Here is a 17060-nt window from a genome sequence, read left to right as displayed (position 1 = left end):
GTGACGTCGGGCCTCAGTACTAAGACAGTGTTGTCGGGCCTCAGTACTAAGACAGTGATGTCGGGCCTCAGTACTAAGACAGTGATGTCGGGCCTCAGTACTAAGACAGTGATGTCGGGCCTCAGTACTAAGACAGTGATGTCGGGCCTCAGTACTAAGACAGTGATGTCGGGCCTCAGTACTAAGACAGTGATGTCGGGCATCAGCACTAAGACAGTGATGTCGGGCCTCAGTACTAAGACAGTGATGTTGGGCCTCAGTACTAAGACAGTGATGTCGGGCCTCAGTACTAAGACAGTGATGTTGGGCCTCAGTACTAAGACAGTGATGTTGGGCTTCAGTACTAAGACAGTGATGTCGGGCCTCAGCACTAAGACAGTGATGTCGGGCCTCAGTACTAAGACACTGATGTCGGGCCTCAGTACTAAGACAGTGACGTCAGGCCTCAGCACTAAGACAGTGACGTCCGGCCTCAGTACTAAGACAGTGATGTCGGGCCTCAGTACTAAGACAGTGATGTCGGGCCTCAGTACTAAGACAGTGACGTCAGGCCTCAGTACTAAGACAGTGATGTCGGGCCTCGGTACTAAGACAGTGATGTCGGGCCTCAGCACTAAGACAGTGATGTTGGGCCTCAGTACTAAGACAGTGATGTTGGGCCTCAGTACTAAGACAGTGATGTCGGGCCTCAGTACTAAGACAGTGATGTCGGGCCTCAGTACTAAGACAGTGATGTCGGGCCGCAGCACTAAGACAGTGATGTCGGGCCTCAGCACTAAGACAGTGATGTCGGGCCTCAGCACTAAGACAGTGATGTCGGGCCTCAGTACTAAGACAGTGATGTCGGGCCTCAGTACTAAGACAGTGATGTCGGGCCTCAGTACTAAGACAGTGATGACGGGCCTCAGCACTAAGACAGTGATGTCGGGCCTCAGCACTAAGACAGTGATGTCGGGCATCAGCACTAAGACAGTGATGTCGGGCCTCAGCACTAAGACAGTGATGTCGGGCATCAGCACTAAGACAGTGATGTCGGGCCTCAGCACTAAGACAGTGATGTCGGGCCTCAGCACTAAGACAGTGATGTCGGGCCTCAGTACTAAGACAGTGATGTCGGGCCTCAGCACTAAGACAGTGATGTCGGGCCTCAGTACTAAGACAGTGACGTCGGGCCTCAGTACTAAGACAGTGACGTCGGGCCTCAGCACTAAGACAGTGATGTCGGGCCTCAGTACTAAGACAGTGACGTCGGGCCTCAGTACTAAGACAGTGATGTCAGGCCTCAGTACTAAGACAGTGATGTCGGGCCTCAGTACTAAGACAGTGATGTCGGGCCTCAGTACTAAGACAGTGATGTTGGGCCTCAGCACTAAGACAGTGATGTCGGGCCTCAGTACTAAGACAGTGCTGTCAGGCCTCAGCACTAAGACAGTGACGTCGGGCCTCAGTACTAAGACAGTGTTGTCGGGCCTCAGTACTAAGACAGTGATGTCGGGCCTCAGTACTAAGACAGTGATGTCGGGCCTCAGTACTAAGACAGTGATGTCGGGCCTCAGTACTAAGACAGTGATGTCGGGCCTCAGTACTAAGACAGTGATGTCGGGCATCAGCACTAAGACAGTGATGTCGGGCCTCAGTACTAAGACAGTGATGTTGGGCCTCAGTACTAAGACAGTGATGTCGGGCCTCAGTACTAAGACAGTGATGTTGGGCCTCAGTACTAAGACAGTGATGTTGGGCTTCAGTACTAAGACAGTGATGTCGGGCCTCAGCACTAAGACAGTGATGTCGGGCCTCAGTACTAAGACACTGATGTCGGGCCTCAGTACTAAGACAGTGACGTCAGGCCTCAGCACTAAGACAGTGACGTCCGGCCTCAGTACTAAGACAGTGTTGTCGGGCCTCAGTACTAAGACAGTGATGTCGGGCCTCAGTACTAAGACAGTGACGTCAGGCCTCAGTACTAAGACAGTGATGTCGGGCCTCAGTACTAAGACAGTGATGTCGGGCCTCAGTACTAAGACAGTGATGTCGGGCCTCAGCACTAAGACAGTGACGTCAGGCCTCAGCACTAAGACAGTGATGTCGGGCCTCAGCACTAAGACAGTGATGTCGGGCCTCAGTACTAAGACATTGATGTCGGGCCTCAGTACTAAGACAGTGATGTCGGGCCTCAGTACTAAGACAGTGATGTCGGGCCTCAGCACTAAGACAGTGACGTCAGGCCTCAGCACTAAGACAGTGATGTCGGGCCTCAGCACTAAGACAGTGATGTCGGGCCTCAGTACTAAGACAGTGATGTCGGGCCTCAGCACTAAGACAGTGATGTCGGGCCTCAGTACTAAGACAGTGATGTCGGGCCTCAGTACTAAGACAGTGACGTCGGGCCTCAGCACTAAGACAGTGATGTCGGGCCTCAGCACTAAGACAGTGATGTCGGGCCTCAGCACTAAGACAGTGACGTCGGGCCTCAGTACTAAGACAGTGATGTCGGGCCTCAGCACTAAGACAGTGATGTCGGGCCTCAGCACTAAGACAGTGATGTCGGGCCTCAGTACTAAGACAGTGATGTCGGGCCTCAGTACTAAGACAGTGATGTCGGGCCTCAGTACTAAGACAGTGATGTCGGGCCGCAGCACTAAGACAGTGATGTCGGGCCTCAGCACTAAGACAGTGATGTTGGGCCTCAGTACTAAGACAGTGATGTCGGGCCTCAGTACTAAGACAGTGATGTCGGGCCTCAGCACTAAGACAGTGATGTCGGGCCTCAGCACTAAGACAGTGATGTCAGGCCTCAGCACTAAGACAGTGATGTCGGGCCTCAGCACTAAGACAGTGATGTTGGGCCTCAGCACTAAGACAGTGATGTCGGGCCTCAGTACTAAGACAGTGATGTCGGGCCTCAGTACTAAGACAGTGATGTCGGGCCTCAGCACTAAGACAGTGATGTCAGGCCTCAGTACTAAGACAGTGATGTCAGGCCTCAGTACTAAGGCAGTGATGTCGGGCCTCAGCACTAAGACAGTGATGTCGGGCCTCAGCACTAAGACAGTGACGTCGGGCCTCAGTACTAAGACAGTGACGTCGGGCCTCAGTACTAAGACAGTGACGTCGGGCCTCAGTACTAAGACAGTGACGTCGGGCCTCAGTACTAAGATAGTGATGTCGGGCCTCAGTACTAAGACAGTGACGTCGGGCCTCAGTACTAAGACAGTGACGTCGGGCCTCAGTACTAAGACAGTGACGTCGGGCCTCAGTACTAAGACAGTGACGTCGGGCCTCAGTACTAAGACAGTGATGTCGGGCCTCAGCACTAAGACAGTGATGTTGGGCCTCAGCACTAAGACAGTGATGTCGGGCCTCAGTACTAAGACAGTGATGTCGGGCCTCAGTACTAAGACAGTGATGTCGGGCCTCAGCACTAAGACAGTGATGTCAGGCCTCAGTACTAAGACAGTGATGTCAGGCCTCAGTACTAAGGCAGTGATGTCGGGCCTCAGCACTAAGACAGTGATGTCGGGCCTCAGCACTAAGACAGTGACGTCGGGCCTCAGTACTAAGACAGTGACGTCGGGCCTCAGTACTAAGACAGTGACGTCGGGCCTCAGTACTAAGACAGTGACGTCGGGCCTCAGTACTAAGATAGTGATGTCGGGCCTCAGTACTAAGACAGTGACGTCGGGCCTCAGTACTAAGACAGTGACGTCGGGCCGCCAGCCGCCAGTAGTATCCAATCCAATCCAATCCAACTTTATTTATAAAGCGCTTTAACAGCCACAGGGGCACAAAGTGCTGTACAGGGGGAGCATATTAAAAACTATTAGCAGCACTAAAAATAGAAAAAAAACAAGAGTACCAAAACAGAGATAAAAAACATTAGGTAAATATAGGCAGCAATACAAGTTTAAATAGATCAGAGTACTTAAAAAAAAATATTTAAAAGCAAGGGAAACAGTAACAAAACGATACAACAACAACACAGTAAGACAATAAGATCATAAAATCAACAAGCTACATGGTGTCGAAAGCCAGAGAGAAGAGGTGGGTCTTAAGGAGGCCTTTAAAACGGGGCAGTGATGAGGCCTGCCTAATCTGCAGTGGCAGCTCATTCCACATTTTGGGGGCGGCAACGGAGAAAGCACGGTCCCCCCTGAGCTTACGCCTAGTTGTAGGCACTACTAGGAGCAGCTGGTCAGCTGACCTGAGAGAGCGAGAAGGTGTATAGACCTGCAACAGCTCAGAGAGGTAGGGTGGAGCAAGGTCATGAAGGGCTTTAAAAGCAAATAAAATAATTTTAAAATTAATCCTAAAGTGCACTGGGAGCCAGTGGAGTGAAAATAAAATCGGTGAGATGTGGTCGTATTTACGAGTGCCAGTTAAAAGACGGGCAGCGGCGTTCTGCACCATCTGAAGGCGAGCCACTGAGGATCCACTCACCCCTATATAAAGTGCATTGCAGTAATCCAGCCTGGTAGTCACAAATGCATAGTAGTATATAATATATGCATAGTATGCATAGTATCAAACAAGTGAGCATGCACGGCACAGGAGAGATAACTTAAGTTAATAAAAACACATTTAATTGAGAAGACGATAGAACACCGAAGGTGGTCTTGCGCTCAGGGGTGGTGGAAATAAACTCCCTCATGAGAACATGAATGTCCAGTGAGTCCAGAACTTCACAGACTGAAAGGCCAGCTCCAAAATAGTCTGTGGAGTCTTTTGGTCTTTGGCAACAGCTTGTGAGAGCAGCGCAATAATCGGTGTTCGTTCTAATGCTGCCAGTTTGTTTAGTTTAGGCGTTGCAGTTACAACTCCCCGCCAACAGGTGGGGGTGCTGCAGCCCCCTCAGCACCCCCTCTTACCCATGTTGATTTCTATTCTATTCTATTTCTATCATTTATAACCCACAACACTAACAGTAGCCTACACTGAACTGTAACAGACAGTTCAGAAAACATACATACAGGATAGTCTACAAACTTCAGTACCAGCCTATGGTTTTCCCACAACACTACTCCATAGACGAGCATTACAACTGTGCCGCTGTTGACAATTCGGAGGGAAGCTTACACAGTTGTCTCTACGCAGCCATCATTGTTTTGTGTAGATGTAGGCAGATGGAAAAGCTGTAGCCTACGTCTCCTCCGGCAGTGATGCACGCCAGATCCCTGTGTGCGTGTGCAGCTGCTGGGGTGAACCGATTGCATCCTATCAACTTTAGGAAGAAACAAATACCATAGGGAAGAATTGTGGTGATTCTCCTGTGATTATAACATGGTTAATTATGTCAAAGACACTTTTAAATACTTGTCTTTGTTGATGTTCTGATGTTCTGATCTTCCTCTCTCTCTCTAAGCAGAAACTGGGGCATTCTCACTAGCAGCGGTCAGGTTGTCGAGAAGGCATCATAATATGACGTAGATGGTGGAACCTTATGAATCAGGGGGGGTTTCATTAATTCGGCTCCAGTTGTATGTGGCAGAGAGAGAGCGAGAGAGAGAGAGAACGGAGATAGATAGACTTGTAAATCAACTGACGTTATTGCATTCATCTATCGCACTTGCCGCCCCCCTCAGCTTGAATGGGCATGATGCTTCTGGATGGCATCATGTTTCAAACATGGAGAGAGATATATAGAGTGAGAACTGTTGATAAGATGTTAAAAATTCCCTGCCCAGTTAAAGATGCCCAGATCCCTAGCTTTCCCCATGTTGTCAGTCAGTCATTTGATGGGCTTCAGAGAGAGAGAGAGAGAGAGAGAGCGAGAGAGAGAGAGAGAGAGAGAGAGAGAGAGAGAGAGAGAGAGAGAGAGAGAGAGAGAGAGAGAGAGAGAGCTGGGGAGATGATTGGGAGAGAGCGCAGCACCAAACACGCCTAACTCCCATGGGCCCGCAGAATGACAACAACCAGGGGCATGGAAAGCTCATTCAGCCAAGTTTGGCGCAGCGCCAAACGCCATGAATCTTTAATGACCTGCTTTACAAAGGAACATGCGTGGGGTGTGTGTGTGTGTGTGTGTGTGTGTGTGTGCGTGTGTGTGTGTGTGTGTGTCTGTGTGTGACTCAATAGTGAGAGGCGACTGAAGGATGTCATATACTCTATCTTGTCTGGAAAAAGTAGCAGAGTAACACATACTGTCATGCGTGTCCTCGCCTGCGATGTTGCGGTTTGATCCTGGTCCGATGTGACTGGTGCACACAGAGGCTGCAGCAGGACGTGCTGATTCAACAGTGAACAAGACGTCTCGTCACGAGGGACGTCTTTCATTGAACGAGACGTACCTGTTACAAGGCCATTTACTACACAATAACACTGTTAATGAGGGCGACACACTATGCGCCCCCCCCCCCCCCCCCCGTGACACTGCAGAGGCTGGGACTTGTGGTAGATAATAATAGCCGAAGCCGCAATAACTTACTCAGTCAGTAGGAGTTAATACAATTTATTAACCCAGAATGAAAAGTATCAAATATGAAAATAGTCAGAGAATATGGCTGAAGGGCTCTCAGATCAAGTGACTAGCTTGGAGACCTGGAGAGAGAGCAAGACTCATAGACACGGGAGAGGGGGGGGGGGGGGGGGGGCAATACAACTAGGGGTTACTTGGGTGATATAGCTCAAAGGAGGGAGGGGACAAGGTTTTTTTACTCCACAGACTCCTGCCATAATCATAATATGCCTCTGGGTGTGACTTGATCTCCAATATCTGTGGCAAGACGGTATCGCCATTCATCTTAATACACCATGTTCTGAATTACTTATCTGAATCTAATAATTTGCTCCTCTCTTAGGCAGGATCTTATTTCATTCTCCGACCGGTAAAGATATAGCTTGTGTTTTCATCTGATGAAGACAGTTATGATGAATTACTCAGTGGGAAGGTTATTTGGAATAATTTAATAACGTGTGATATTTGACAGCCCTTCTGTGTGTGTGTGTGTGTGTGTGTGTGTGTGTGTGTGTGTGTGTGTGTGTGTGTGTGTGTGTGTGTGTGTGTGTGTGTGTGTGTGTGCGTGCGTATGTATACGTTGTGTCAGGTAAAAACATGCTTTTTTCCCAAGGTGTTTACATCCTCTTCCATCTCAAAGGGGCCTCTGTAGCTGCTGTGAAAGACCTGCAAAATTAATGTGACTTCATGCGGAAAGAATGCAATTAAGTCCCCCTGCAGATTCATAAAAAATGTAAGTGAATTCCATTTTGCTGTGTTAAAGGTCAGATAAGATGAAAAGTGAAATTGGAGGACATTTTGGGGCGGCGGGGCGTAAAGAAATGTGAGCAAGGAATTCCAAGCAGGAGTAACAAAGGAGAAAATATTGCCCCAGAGGGAAAGTGTATCTTGGTCAAATCTGCATATAGAGCGGTGACAATTATCCCTGTGCAGACTGAAGATAAGAAGATTTGCACCTCTGCGCTAATCATCTGTTATCTGCCTGTGACAATCTACCGCCTCACATCCATCAGAGATTACAACCAGCTGCTAAACTAAGCTAATGCAAAAGTCAAGACACTAAAACCAACGTTGACACGCTGGTGCTTGTTATAGAGAGGGTCATCTTCCTCTATATGTGGGCAGATTGATGAGGTAGGGCAGGCCGGTGGTGGAAGAGGTTCTGCCTTGATCCCCCGGTTCCAACATAACAGTGCCCTAAACAGAGTCTCGAGTCCCCGGTGTTCGAGTCCGCGTCACCAAAGAAGAGCGCGTGTCGAGTCTGTGTCGAGTCTCCATAATTACCCTAGTCTGAGTCCGAGTCCAAGTCATCAAGGTTGAGTCTGAGCTGACATAAAAAAAAAGAAAAAAAAGAAGGTCTACATTAAACATAAATGCAGCATGTCGAAGTGTCCTTGAGCAAGACACTTAACCCCTAATTGCTTCGGATGTGCAGGTTGGCACCTTGCATGGTTGCCTCCGCCGTCGGTGTGTGAATGTGTGAGTGAATGGGTAAAATGTGAGGAACAAATTGTAAAACACTTTGGATAAAAGTGCTATATAAAAATGCAGCCATTTACCATTTAAGAGAATAACCAAAGACTCTAGTCACCCAAACAACTGCCTATTTGAACTGCTGCGGTCAGGCAAGCGCTACCGGAGTGTCATGGCCGGTACAGAGAGACTCAGAAGGAGCTTCTATCCCCAGGCCATCAGGATGCTCAATGGGCCTCATTCAACAATACTCTCTTATTATTTTTCTTATATTCTTGCTTACCTGTCTGGTAAGAGAACAATAAGAAAAGCCACCACCACATTCATCAAGCCGTTCTTAACGTCCAAATCTGTGCTTACCCAGGTGTCTTGCATGATGAATCCCACTCATTCTTAAATGCGCGTTCACGCTCAATTAATTTGCATACAGACACGCCCGCCATCTCCTTATAAGGCGAATGAGGCGTGTGTAAAACAGCCGTAGTTCGGCATCTGATCCCTTCAACAGGAAGCGATTTGCGACTGATCTCAAAATGACACACACACACACACACACACACACACACACACACACACACACACACACACACACACACACACACACACACACACACACATACATAATAATTATTGAAAAGTTCTGTTTATAAAGTCGTATTTGGGGGTATTTGGGGGAAATTTACCAATAGTTTGCTTTCAACCCATGAACTCCTTCCTCTCTCACCTTTATATATATATATATATTTATTTTATCTACTAAAACTGTATTGTATGTAATGTCTTTGAGCATTAGGAAAAGCGCTATATAAATCTGATGTATTATTATTATTATTATTATTATTATTATTATGAATGGTATGCTTTTTTAAATGTTTCTCATCTGGGTAAGAGTTTCTTATCTGGGTAAGAGTTTCTTATCTGGGTAAGAGTGCTCTTGACCACTCTTAGAATTTGGTCTTGCCTGAGAGAAAAGCAACAATAAGAAAACATTGCTGAATCCCAGGTAAGAACAAAATAAGAGGAAATGCTAGCCCTTAGGGGTCTAGCTGAAGAGCTTCTCCTCCTCAGAATATTCTCTTTTTTTTTGTTACATAATGTAAAATTACAGATTCATACCTTCAAAATAAGCCATCAATTGTCAAATTTGAGACGATAGTTTTCAATCAATGTCCTATCAAACATTCTGGTAAAATCCTAACTACATTCCAGGAGGACTTGAACAGGATCCAAGTTCATTCAGCTATCTGATGAAAGAACTACACTCCCAGAATTCAATGTGATCAATGTCACTAGAACAATTCACACCTGGAGCAAAGGCCCAGTCGTTCCTTTGTTATTCCAGTGAATGGACCCAGCAGGAGGCCTAGCCCTAGAGTGACACACAAGCTAGATAGCATAATTATTATACCAACACAGGGCTGCTTTCACTGTTGGAACTGCTTATCTGTAACAAACAATTGACAACTGTTCTGTTCAACATCATCATACATCTTTCCTTTGGACAATAAAACCCTGCAAACTACATCGGCTGCAACTTGGACATTCAACTCATTCAACGTCCACAACTTTGATTGCTGAGTATAGGAAATATCTGGTGGGTGCATCGTGACGCTTGTCGATTCAATGGGGAGCGACAAGCAGCCACTACATAGTTGGGTATTGTATCCATACAATACCCAACATATGCACAATTACCATGCTTTTCTGTGTTTACAGTATAGTGTATTTTAGAGAGAGAGAGAGAGAGAGAGAGAGAGAGAGAGATAGAGAGAGAGAGAGAGAGAGAGAGAGAGAGAGAGAGAGAGAGAGAGAGAGAGAGAGAGAGAGAGAGAGAGAGAGAGAGAGAGGCGACGTCATCTTTCCTTAGCTTAGTTGGAATACTCAGGAGATAACATTGCAGTAGTTAATGTTTTAGCGCGACGTCATACACTGGTGGTGAGGTTTGCAAAGCATGTCTTTTAATTCAAAGACGGGAGATGTGGTGTATTCTTTGGGGGTCACGTATTGCATATCAATTCTGTTCAAAGATTTTGTGCACATAACACATATCATAACTACCTACCTCATCCTATAGTCTATCTATATATTACAGTTTACATACCTGTATGATAGCCATGTACAATAATACTATTATACTGTATATACCATATATATCCGATCCGATATATCCCTAAGGGGGATATCCCTATATCCCTATATCGGATATCCCTAAAACTCTTGGATATATCTGCATATATCCATGTTCACATACCACTGGTCAGTATGGCTTACAACGATAGTATATTTATACCTGTATCACTGTACATAATTACATACTTATATATTACATACATAATTATACTGTACATACATCAGTTTAGCATTATTACTCAGTAGCCTGTAATATCACATTTAATCACCTATACATTGTATATTGATAATGCACTTTACTGTTACATTTGCACTCAGTTATTTTTGTTGTACTGTAGTTGCGCTGTGAGAGAGAGCACTTGTCATTTGAATTGATGTTCGGTCTGAATGTAACATCCATAACGCTGGAATCGCCCACTACTGAGTGCTCCTTTCTATTTCTCTCACGGCCGAGGTTGAAAAATAACAAAGAGAGAGCTGTCATCACATAGCCTGCGTTGTTACAGAGCTGGTCCACGCTGCTATTATGAAATGACCCCAAATGTATGTAAGCTTGTCAAATAAAGCCCATTTGAATTGAGAGAGCGAGAGTGTGTGTGTATGTAAGCTTTTTTTTTTCTTTATCTGAGAGAATGTCCGCGAATGTCCTCACGCAGGAGAAACGACTGCAAAAAGTCGAGGTGGATAATAAGCAAGAGATAATTCATACATATTATGAAAAGCCAATCTGTTGTTTAGAATTTGGATGGGGGGGGGGTAGGCTCAGATACCTCTCAGTCTCACGCCTCTGCGGGGTCTAACACCTACACAGCGCACACACCGCTATTGTGTGTGTGCGCGCGTCCATGTATGTGCGTTCCGTGACGCGCTGTAGTTTTCCTCGCAAACGGAGATAATTACAATCATACCATCTAGCAAGAATTAAACGTATTTACAAGTCGTATTACGTTTAGCAAGTAAGGAGACGTATACATTACATGTCAAAGCACTAGAAATGGTCATTTTTCAGGGCGGTTAGGTGGCCGAGCGGAGATTGCGTTCGTCACCAGCCCCGGAGCTGAGCTGGATTTGCCTGTTCGAATCCAGCTCACAGCTCCGGGGTTGTCACCAGCTTGGCTGGCCGTCTGCACTGATACAATTGGCTGTATCAGAGGGTGGGAGAAGCTGGCGGGGTGGGTCCGGGTCGTTGTAAACAGCGACTCCTACAGTTCGGTCGGGGCGCCTGCTAAGCGCGGATTGGACGTGAGGGGGATAGTGTGGTCCTCTCAATGAGAATCCGCGCTGCCAGGTGAAAAGAAGCGGTGATTGGCTGGACGTGTGTCGGAGGAAGCACGTGGTAGCCTCCACTCTCCCAGATGATCTGACTGTGGGGGGTAAGTGCGCAGCGACCAGGAAGGGACTGGGAATTGGCATACGACTAACATTGGGATGGGAGAAAATCGGCGGAAAATGGAGGGGGAAAAAGACAAAAAAATAAAAAATAAAAATTGTCATTTTTCTATTTGTATCGATTTGTGAAAAGATGTACCTTTTGAGCATTTAGAAGCCATTCTAATTCCACAAAAATGGCACAATCACACTCCCTTATTCAATAACAATGCACTCTTAATTGAAAAACGTCCTATAAGATTCCCTATATGGGAAGAGCAAGGCATACACTCATTAGGGGATGTTTTTAACAACCAGGGTTTTTGTAGTTATGGAGAAATATGCACAAAATTTAATCTCACCGAGTCCACATGGCTTTTTTACTTACAGTTACGGCTATGTTTGAAGTCTCACAGTGTTCCATTAGACATACCAGTTGAACACCACAGATACCACAAATTCTTCTATGAAAGAGAGACATCGAGAGGTTTTGTATCAGGTTTTTATTATCAATTACTAACGTCCTCGTATGAAACCCTCCAACTAGACTCTGTCTGGAGGAGGGATATACCAGACCTGGAAAGTGACTTTGATTGGCAAGGAGCATGGGCAAATGTCCGTCTTACATCAAGGAACCCGGACCATCAACAAATCAATCTTAACTATATTCACAGGACATACTTGACTCCTATAAGACTGAACAGAATGGGTCTTAAACAAGACTCAAAATGCTCCCAATGTACAAATGGAGACGAAGGGACATTTATGCACATGTATTGGGACTGCCCACCAGTTAAGGCATTCTGGAAAGATGTGACCCATCAATTATCAAAACACGTATCTTGGAATATACCAGTACACCCCTCTGTATTACTATTGAATGATGTTTTTGAGTTTGCAGTAAATCCACAGCTAAAGAGATTGGTTTTATCGGGTATCACAGTAGCTAAAAAACTGATCGCATCACGCTGGTTTCAACCGGAAAAAATGTGCCGGAAGGTTTGGTTTCTTACATATCTCGATGTGATTTATCAAGAAATATCTACAGCAAGAATTCTGGGTCTCAACGAATCCAAAATGTCAATGTGGTTAGAAGTGGTGGAGAGAATAAAAGCTAGCTTATAATGGTAGTGTCTGGTTAGGAGTGAGGGATAATGGAGGTACTATCCAAGGAGGGGTCCGGGAGGGGGGGGTTCGAGCTGGAGCATATGTGTGTAGGGTTTTAGATAATAGGTATTAGGGGTATATCCTGTATAAGACATTGGTATAATTGGTAATTTCGTTGGATATACACTGTATACGGTAAAATATTATTATATACTTTTTTTTGTTTTCTGTTTCTGTACTTGCATGTCATTTTAGCCACCTTAATTGTTAGTTTCATTATGCATTGTGTGTTGAGTACTGACTTTTAATAATTTTGTTTTGCAATAATAAAAAAAAATAAAAAAAAATAAGCCATTCTAATTATTTTGTTCTCCGCCGACGGGTTCAAAAAGGAGAAGCTCTTCAGCTTAGACCCCTATGGTCTGTTCTTATATCGCTTCATGAATGAGGCCATGACTCTATGTAACAACCCACCATCTACACTCATTGCACACACATCTAACGTCTGGGCTTCTCCCTCTATTCAGGATTGGAGGCCCTGCTGCCATCTTGGAATTCTCACTCTGTCTCTGTATTATCTTGATTGTCGTCACGTGCTGTCTCTGTAATTACCTTGATTGTTGTCACCTGCCTTTGTCTGTGTCACTGGTGCTGATTGGGTCTGCTGGCTGTATTGAGGCCTTTATAGTAATACTTTGCCCCTCTCTCCCTGTCGGTTCTTCAGCAGTGTTACTGGGAACAGCCGTCCACGGGCAGAAGTCGGATACCTCGCCCGTTATCCTGAATTAAGTTATCTTTGCTTAAGGTCGAGAAGTCGGATCTCTCACCTCTCTTTTCTCTTGTGTTCTTTAACACTAGCACAGCCATGGAGAAAATGCTACTGATTCCCGCCGGAACGTGTAACGCTCCCCAGGTTGCTGCGCCATCCTGTGGACTATTTCAGGTGGTGCAGCTTTGTTCCCTGATCACCATGTTATGTCATGTTATTATTATCAATGTGTGTTCTGTTCATTTGATGTCGGTCTTGTCTGTGTTACACTCCCTGGTCTAATGTCTCTCCTATCTGTGTTGGTTTTGTGTTCTGGTTAGTGTTGTTATTTTGTGTGTATATATATTTCAACCTTGTAATGTTCTGTGTCACTCTGTCTCCCCAGCTGAGTCCAATCACCCAATTACCCTCCTGTGTCAATCAGTGTCTGTATATACGTTGTTACCCAGTTCCTGTCTTTGTGTTCATTGTTGTTAGCCGTTCACTGAACACTGTTGTAAGTAGCACACTGTCTTGTCGGAGTTTCTATCGCTCATGTTGTTGGAGGATAGTTTACCTTTATGGTGTTTTTGTTTTGCAGGGCAATTAGTTTGTTTTTAGTCTTGCCCCTTCTCTTTGTTTGTTGAGCCACTCTGAACAACATTAAAGGAGCCGTGCTCACTTTTTCAAAATTCAACTGTTGTCTTCGTCTCTCCTCTGCTGGTCTGCGCCTGGGTTCCTCTCTGTCCACATTTAAATATGCCTAATCGTAACAGGAACGGGTCAGATGACCCGACAGCGTGTATATTTTCCCCAACGGAGTTTCACTTCCGCGTTCGGTTTGCGTGATCTGATTGGCCACTGACGTTTATCTCACCGCTAATCGCGTTACTCCTAACAATCGCGCCATCAGGCTGTTACCCTAACCCTAACCTTAACCAACTAACCCTAACCCTAACCTTAACCCTAACCATAACCAACTAACCCTAACCCTAACCCTAACCTTAACCCTAACCTTAACCAACTTCGAAAGAGAGCGACTTCGAAAGAGTCGCCAAGCTTAACCAGTTTGTTAGGAGTAACGCGATTGGTGCTGAGAAAAACGTCAATGGCCAATCAGATTGCGCAAACCGAACGCGGAAGTGAAACTCGGTTGGGGAAAATATACACGCGACCCGACAGCTTATTATGAGAAATATGAGAAAAATAAACAGTGTAAACTATATAATTACCTCTGAATATAAAAATATGAGGTTTACCACAGGTTTGAGTGACAAAAAAAATATATAATAATAATAATAATAAATAAAGAAAATAATAATTTTTTATTTTCTTTTTTTTAATGAAAGAGCCACACATTGACGGGCAAAGAGCCACATGCAGCTCGCGAGCCACGGGTTGGCCACCCCTGCGCTAGACGCTCGCAAAGTGCTGTGACTTTCCACATATATATTCCATATATATGTGGAATAACGTTCTAATTACATTTTCCTGAAGTCATTTTGAAATTTCAGAAACCGTGCCAGATAAAACGGGTACTTTTAGGAAAAGTCATTGAGTGACAGAGCTGGAGCTCGACCGAGTGATGAGGATACATTTATTGAAAATGCCTAGGGGTCATTTTACCCCTTGTCGGCTGTGCTAGTGTTAAGTTGTTTATCTAAGTTCCTTCCTTATTACTACTACCTGCTTTACCTTGTAAAGTAATGTTATCGCTCAACGTGTTTCTGATAATAAATTAACACATATTCGAGAAGAGCAGCACCCTCTCCGTCTCCATTCTTGGACTCAACATTCTTGCCTGGATCCCTATCAGAAGAACCGACCAACAAACATGAGTTCCATGGACGAATTTTGGGAGGAGCTGGAGGTGCAGAGAAGGCAGCTGAGCGTTGTCACCACTCGTCAAGAAGAAGTAGGATCCGAATCGGCTCGCTTGGGAGCCCTGTCCATTGATGCCCAGGACGGGATATCCAGGGCAATGTCTGCAGCCAACTCGGCGTTAGCCATACCTGCAGCTGACGCAGTGGCTGGAACAGCGCGTCACGTCGGGGAGGAGGGGACGCTACATCCTGCTATCCATCGAGAGGTTCGTGAACCACGCCTGCCACCACTAGAACGCTACGGGGGAGCCCCTGTAGGTTTTCGAGAGTTTGTTACACAATGATCATTAATCTTTGAATTACAACCGCTCACATTCACTACCGAACTATCCAATGTAGCATATATAATCACTCTGCTTACAGGTCGGGCTCTTTCAAGGACGCCTCACCGCCTGCCGACAGGGCGGTCGCTCTGTGGCGGACTACGCCATCGACTTCTGCATTGTAGCCCGAGAGGCGGCCTGGGCAGAGGTATCGTGTTGCGTGTTGTCTCTACAGGGGCTCTCCGAGCGTATGCAGGACGAGATGGTGTCACGTGAGCTCCCCGAGCAGCTGGAGGGAATTATCAACCTGGCGATTCATCTGGACAATCGCCGCCGTGAGAGAGGCTGCAAGAGGGAGGCTTCGTTTCAGGTACTCTCGCACCCTCCTCACGGTGATGACAATTCTTTTCATTTTTCACGGGATACTTTGGGGGATGAGCCTATGCAACTGGGGGCTATGCGTCTCTCGGACACAGAGAGGCAGAGGCGCATCGAACAAAAAAGTTTTTTTCACTGTGGGCGCACTGGTCATCGTCTCAATAACTGTCCTGCGGTATCGGGAAACGGGAGGGCTCGCTAGTCCGGGGAGGGGTTCTAGCGGGTGGGTTATTCTCCTCTGTCACTGATGAGTCACGCACCTTTTTTGATGTCACGGTTGGGTGGGGGGATTACATACAGCAGGCTCGGGCGTTAGTGGACTTCGGGGCTGCAGGCAATCTAATGCATGTGGGGTTAGCACAGGAGTGGGGGGTGCCTTTAGATACCTTAGAGAACCCCATTCCTGTGCAATCTCTGGGGTGAGTGGGATTTTTTTATTTATTTTTTGTTATTTCTCCCCATTCACCCATTGTTCTAGGCCATCCCTGGTTGGCAGCTAACAACCCTGCCATTAACTGGTCTACGGGTGTACTTTCTTTGGATAGGAGTGTTGTGCAGAGTTCCAATGAAAGTTCACCCACTCTGTTTTCTTCTCTCCCCTTGTCTCTCTCCAGGATGGCGGTTGGCGTTGCTGAGCCTACAGTACTTCCTAATTCCGATTTAATGGGAATTTACTGGGATCTGGCAGAGGTTTTTAGTAAGTCGCGTGCCAAAGCACTGCCACCTCATAGGCCCTACGACTGTACCATAGATCTTCTACCTGGTACAGATGTGGGACTGGAAAACGAGGTCTCTAACGCCGGTAGCAAGCTAGATGCCGGTGGTTGACGCAAGATGACGTCAGCTGACGCTGCTCTGCCTGGTTCAACCAGTAGGGGGAGTCGAGTTACACGGTGGAGAGAGGGGGCTATTGTACAATCTGTGTGTGTGTGTGTGCATGCGACACTAGTCTTGGACATATTATTTTGCAATGTAATGCTTTTCTGTTGATTATTTGACTGTCATGGGTACAGTAATGGTGTGGTATTTTCGATTAACGTGCGTTTTTTAAGGATAATCAGCTAGATACAGTGCAGTATTATTTTTTACGAGACAACCCAACGTGCTGGCACCGAAGACCCGCCCTACTCTGCCTCTGATTCGCAGACTGTGGCTCTAGTTACGCTCTGGGGGGAATGTAACTGGATTGAGCAGGCTGGTGGATCATGTAGTGAATTAACTGGTAAGATAACTTAGGTTTACCGTTCGTTTGTTTACTG

The sequence above is a fragment of the Notolepis coatsorum genome (genome assembly GCF_963971535.1).
Source record: "Notolepis coatsorum genome assembly, chromosome: 2".
Classification (NCBI taxonomy): Eukaryota; Metazoa; Chordata; class Actinopteri; order Aulopiformes; family Paralepididae; genus Notolepis; species Notolepis coatsorum.
Note: the sequence above shows the minus strand (reverse complement) of the source record.